At 57.3% G+C, this 6,000-nt stretch overlaps 1 long non-coding RNA gene across 1 annotated transcript; it reads left to right on the forward strand.

The window, feature by feature from the left end:
* Positions 1-3,508: 3,508 nt before the first annotated feature.
* On the forward strand, positions 3,509-5,657 carry LOC143696432 (uncharacterized). Its single transcript, XR_013185843.1, has 4 exons — positions 3,509-3,673; positions 4,117-4,143; positions 5,176-5,211; positions 5,531-5,657. It is a non-coding gene; the product is annotated as an uncharacterized LOC143696432 (long non-coding RNA).
* The last annotated feature ends 343 nt before the right edge of the window (positions 5,658-6,000 follow it).

Below are 6,000 nucleotides of genomic sequence, written 5' to 3' on the forward strand. Positions count from 1 at the left end.
TGGCCCTGGGACACCAGGGCCAGGCTTGGGGCAGTGCCGGGGTGGTCACGGTGCACAGCTCCAGCCCATTCTCAGCACTGCTGCCCCAAACTGCTGCAGGCCCCCGGGGGAAGATCCCCTGCCCAGCCCCAGTGTCCCACCCAGGACCACTGTGTCCTGCTGGCTCACCCCAATCCTGCTGGCTCACCCCAACCCTGCTCTGCTGATCTGTCCCACACATTGGATCCCAGCACAGCTGTGGCTCCAGACTGGGCTGGCACTGGGACACAGCTCCCACAGAGCCCCTGGTCCCAGGGATGGCCCTGCCCTGCCCTCAGCCCAGCACTGGCTCTGAGCAGGGGTCACCTTCCTGCCCGAGGGTCCCACACTCCTGTCCCAGCTCAGAGCCCCTGTCAGGGTGACCCCTGAGGGCTCAGAGCAGGGACAGTCCCTGGCAGGGCTTCCCGTGAGCTGCCAGTGCCTCCATTCTCCACTGACATTCCGTGACATTTCCAGGAGATGTTCCCTCCTCACGGGCCACTGACCACACAGAAGGGACCTGTTGTGGCCACCTGGCAGAACCCGTCGGGCACCTGCCCTGACCAGGCACACTGTGTTTGCTTCCAGAGCTGCTGCTGACCTGGAGGATTTTCCTGCCACCCCTTTGTGCTTTGGGCCTCCCTTGTTGGGGAACTGGGGAGCCTTGACCCAGGAGGGTCCAGGGGAGGTGGCCCACTCCAAGGGGGGAAATGTACAGTCCCTGGACATCCAAGTGGCTATTGGGGACCATCCCAGCTGTGCGTCCACAGGCTGGGCATGGCCAGCTTCCTGTTTGCGGATCAGCAGCTCCTGGGAATGGGGAAATGTCCCCACTTTGATGATGGATAGAGAGACGCATCAGAGACATCACTGGGCCTGCAGGGGGACAAGGTTGAGGTGCCACCTGGGTGTCCTCCTTTCCCTCCCCGAGCGGAGCTGGCAGCATCTGGGGGAATCCCTCTTGTTCCCACAGCCCCTTCCAGGGGATTTTTCCCTCTCTTGGGTTCCAAATCCATTTGGGGCCTGGCCCTTCTCAGGGAGGTGTCCTGGGGTGATTGGTTGTGCTTGAGACAGTATTTTGTGTTTAGACTTAGATGGGTTTTTTTTAATCTATATTACAGTCTTACAAGCTGTGCGTTGCATAACATTTTACTAATAAGCAACAAAATGGCCTCATATCTATTTTTACAATGTCTTTTAAGGAAAAACTATCCAATTGACAAATGGTACTTAAATTATTTTTACTTTTAATAACTAATTATTTGTGTCTCATAATGTGGCCTTTTTAGTTTAATTACAAAATACTATCTAAATTCAGGAAGAAGAAGGACTAGCTTCTGTCTTAAATCTTTTATTTTGCTTTCTATATATTTCTATATTCTAAAACTTTAAACTCTAAGTTTTCTACTACATGATATTACACGCTTTTAATCAAACTACACACCTATAATCTTAATTCTGTAATTTAATTTTGGAAGCTTTCTCCATGGCCTCAGATCAAATGCAGTGCTCTTTTGGGGGTCAGAGTCTGTCAGCGCAGAAAGTCTAAAATCCTCAGCATCCAGAAATCCAACACCTGGGGAAATCCCTCTTGTTCCTGCAGCCTCTTCTCAGTGGGAGAAATCCAGGGGATTTCTCCCACTCTGGGGTTCCAAATCCATTTGGGGCATGGCCCTTCTCAGGGAGGTGTCCTGGGGGATCACAGAGGGAAAGGGGAGGAGGAAAGGGGGCTCTGTTCTTCCCGCTTTTAGGTCTCATGGACATCAGAGCCCCCTAATTCCCAGGAGCTGTGGGCTGGGGGAGAGGGGACTCAGAAGGGGGCTCCCTGTGTTGGACTGGTTTGGACAGGGAGAACCAGCTGGGGAACAGTCACTGGCCTGGCCTGCTGGCAGCACAGAATCCGGGAATCCTGGAATGTTTTGGGTGGGCAAAGGAAGGAACAAAAGAATAGAGTACATCCCATTCCACTCCTGCTGTGGGCAGGGACACCTTCCCGTATCTCAGGCTGCTCCAAGTCCCCATGTCCAGCCTGTCCTTGGACACCTCGAGGGACACAGGGGCGGCCACAGCTGCTCTGGCCACCTTGAGCACCAACTGACAGCTGGGATGGTCCCCAATAGCCACTTGGATGTCCAGGGACTGTACATTTCCCCCCTTGGAGTGGGCCACCTCCCCTGGACCCTCCTGGGTCAAGGCTCCCCAGTTCCCCAACAAGGGAGGCCCAAAGCACAAAGGGGTGGCAGGAAAATCCTCCAGGTCAGCAGCAGCTCTGGAAGCAAACACAGTGTGCCTGGTCAGGGCAGGTGCCCGACGGGTTCTGCCAGGTGGCCACAACAGGTCCCTTCTGTGTGGTCAGTGGCCCGTGAGGAGGGAACATCTCCTGGAAATGAATGGAGGCACTGGCAGCTCACGGGAAGCCCTGCCAGGGACTGTCCCTGCTCTGAGCCCTCAGGGGTCACCCTGACAGGGGCTCTGAGCTGGGACAGGAGTGTGGGACCCTCGGGCAGGAAGGTGACCCCTGCTCAGAGCCAGTGCTGGGCTGAGGGCAGGGCAGGGCCATCCCTGGGACCAGGGGCTCTGTGGGAGCTGTGTCCCAGTGCCAGCCCAGTCTGGAGCCACAGCTGTGCTGGGATCCAATGTGTGGGACAGATCAGCAGAGCAGGGTTGGGGTGAGCCAGCAGGATTGGGGTGAGCCAGCAGGACACAGTGGTCCTGGGTGGGACACTGGGGCTGGGCAGGGGATCTTCCCCCGGGGGCCTGCAGCAGTTTGGGGCAGCAGTGCTGAGAATGGGCTGGAGCTGTGCACCGTGACCACCCCGGCACTGCCCCAAGCCTGGCCCTGGTGTCCCAGGGCCACCATTCCCCAGTGCTCCCCAGTGCCTCCAGAGCCTGGAGATGCCAGTCACCCAGGTGCCCCCATGGGACAGTCACACACTGACCTCCCCCCTCCCCATTCCCCTGATTCCAGGATGCTGGCGTCCCAAGAAGTGGGGTCAGTCCAGCCCCAGTTTCCCCGTGAGACTGGAATGGGAACAGGGACAATTCTGCTCAGCCCCGCAGTGTTTGGGGCCAGGCTCAGCTCTGGGGTGTCCCCCAGGGAAAGCTCTGGGAGGGGAGGGGCAGCAGGAGATGGGGGATCTGGCACTGGGGGCTGTTGGAGGATGGATTGTGTTGGACTGGGGGCTGTCCCCACAGGGTCCCCAGGTGCCTTTGGCTCCCTGCCTGCCCCCCTTGGCCCCCCAGGTGCCTGGGCCCTTCCAGGGGCAGCTGCCCCGTGCAGGAAGCTGGAGGGATGCCGGGCAAGGGGGCTGGATCCGTGCCACAGGTGGGGTGGGATGGACTCTGTGCCAGGGCTGGGCTTGTGGCCAGGGCTGGGAGCTGTGCCAAGCCGGGCTTTGGCCTGGGGGCTGGCAGGGAGGGTGCAGGGAGGAGTCCCGGCAGGGATAAAGGTGCTCCTCACCTGCTGCAGCCTCAGGCAGCGCTGCCCAGAGCCAGAGGAAGATGAAGGTGGCTGTGCTCAGCGTGGCCCTGCTCTTCTCCATCCTGCTGTGCCGCCCGGCAGATGCTTGGCCTGGCAGACGATGTTCCCTGGACCTGAGACGGGGCTGGGTTTGCCACCACGACTTCGGCTCCGGTGGAGGGTTCCATCACCATGGTGAGCGGGAGATCTTTTGGGTTGGGATCTCTCGGATTTTCCTTTGGGTCAGAATCTTTGGGATTTTCCTTTCTGGGATTTTCCTTTGGGTTGGGATCTCTGGGATTTTCCCTTGGGTCAGCATCTCTGGGGATTTTCCTTTTAGTGATTTTCCTTTGGGTTGGAATCTCTGGGATTTTCCTTCCTGGGATTTTCCAGCCATGGGATGGGGGGTTTGGGGACCCCCTCTGCCCCATAAGGTCAAACCCTGAGGTCCCTCTGCTCCCCTTCCCCAGGGCACCATGGACGAGGTGGGTTGTTCCATCCTCGTGATAAGTTTTGGAGTTTTGGGGGAACTGGGAACCAGTTTTTGGGGGAACTGTAGGAACTGGGAACCAGTTTGTCCAGCCCATCCCTAACTGGGGCCGGGGACACCCCAGTGATGTGTCACCATCTCTCTGCAGGGGGGAGCCACAGTTGGGAAGAGCGAGGTGAGAATTGGGAATTGTGGGGCCAGACTTCCCCTCTGAGGGCTACCACCCATCCCACTGCACCCCATAAATCCCAGTACACCCCATAAATCCCAGTACACCCTAGTATACCCCAGTAAATCCTAGTGTTTCCCAGGGATTCCCCCTCATTGTATTCCCACCCATCCCAGTAAATCGCAGTACACCCCAGTAAATCCCACTGCTTCCCAGAGGGCCTCCATTGTATTCCCAGTTATCCCAGTGACCCCCAGTTGTTGCCAGAGAGCCCCATTGTATTCCCAGTTATCCCAGTGTCCCCCAGTAACCCCCACAGTGCATTGTTCCCCATCCATTCCCTGCCCTCTTTCTTGCCTTGCCCATCTGTGGGATGTCCCCAAATCCCAAACTCAAATCCAAACCCCAAACCCAAACGAAAATATTCTTCCCAAACCCAAACCCCAAATGCCTTACTAAACACAAATCGCAATCCCAACCCAAATCCCAAACCCAAACCCAAATGCAAAACCCAAACCCGAATCCCAACCCCAACCCCAAATCCCAAACCCAACCCAAATCCCCTTCCTTGTCTCCCCACTCCCAAAGCCCCTCCTACAGCCCTCAGATTTTGGGATTTTGTCCCCTATCCCATTTTCTCCTGTCCCCATCCACCCCAAGTTTCAGGCCCCATGTCCCCCCCCTTGAAATTCCTTCCTCCTCCTCATTCTCATCCACATCTACTTCCTCATTCTCATGTCATTCTCCTCCTCCTCCTCATCCTCATCTTCCCCTTCCTTTTCCTCCTTCTCCTCCTCCTCCTCCTCCCCCACAATGTCAGGCCTTCATCACCCCCATCCCACTTCCTTGGGGTCCCCCATCCCCATTTCCCCATCTCTGGGGGCCTCCCTTAACCCCAACACCCCCATCCATTACTGGGACTGGGGACACCTTTCTGGAGTGGGAACACCTTACTGGGAGGGGGGACACCTTACTGGGTCTGGGGACACCTTACTGGGACTGGGGACACCCTGGTGACATCTTGGGGTCTCTCCGCAGGGGACAGTGAGAGCCTCTCGAGCGAGGAGATCTGAGGTGAGCACCCTGAGTTCTGTGGGGCCTGGACCCTCCCCTGGCATGGCCACCATCCTTGGGATCACCCCGGTGTGCCCCAGTACACCCCAGTGCCTCCCAGTCTCCCCCAGTACCACCCTGACCCCACCTTTTGGGGCAGCATCATCCAGCTGCTCTTGGGAGGCTCCATGGGGCCAGGAACTGCTCCAGGTCCTGGAGCTGGTCCATCTGTGGGGTCAGGAACTGCTCCAGGTCCTCCTTCCATGGGGTCAGGAACTGCTCAAGGACCATCCATGGGGTCAAGAACCCCTCCAGGTCACGGTTTGGGCTCTGGTTGTAGGATCGGGCCCGCTGGTGACACCTGTGTGCCGACCCCTCCAGTGGCAGGAGGAGATCGCCGTCCCTGGAGGACCCCACCTCGAACCCCTGGGAACTCCCCCGGAATGATCAATAAACTCTCAGCAGAGCTTGGTGTCCGTGTGTGGACGGGACTCCAGGTCCATTCATGGGGTCAGGAACTGCTCCATGAGCTTCCATGGGGTCAGGAACTGCTCCAGGTCCATCCGTAGGGTCAGGAGCTGCTCCACGTCCATCTGATGCCTTGTGAAGGCTGACCTAGAAGAGAGACTGGACGCAGCTAAAGAATAAAATAGGTATTTATTAAGAGGCCTCAATGGATCCACACTGGGCACCACAAGCCAAAGTGGCCACAAAAACGGACGACTGGTCACAGGGTCTTACACTTTTATAAGTGTTGTTCCATTAGCATATTGGAGCTAATTGTCCAATTACAGCTTTAGGCCATGAAGG

This window comes from Agelaius phoeniceus, chromosome 34, assembly GCF_051311805.1.
Source record: "Agelaius phoeniceus isolate bAgePho1 chromosome 34, bAgePho1.hap1, whole genome shotgun sequence".
NCBI lineage: Eukaryota > Metazoa > Chordata > Aves > Passeriformes > Icteridae > Agelaius > Agelaius phoeniceus.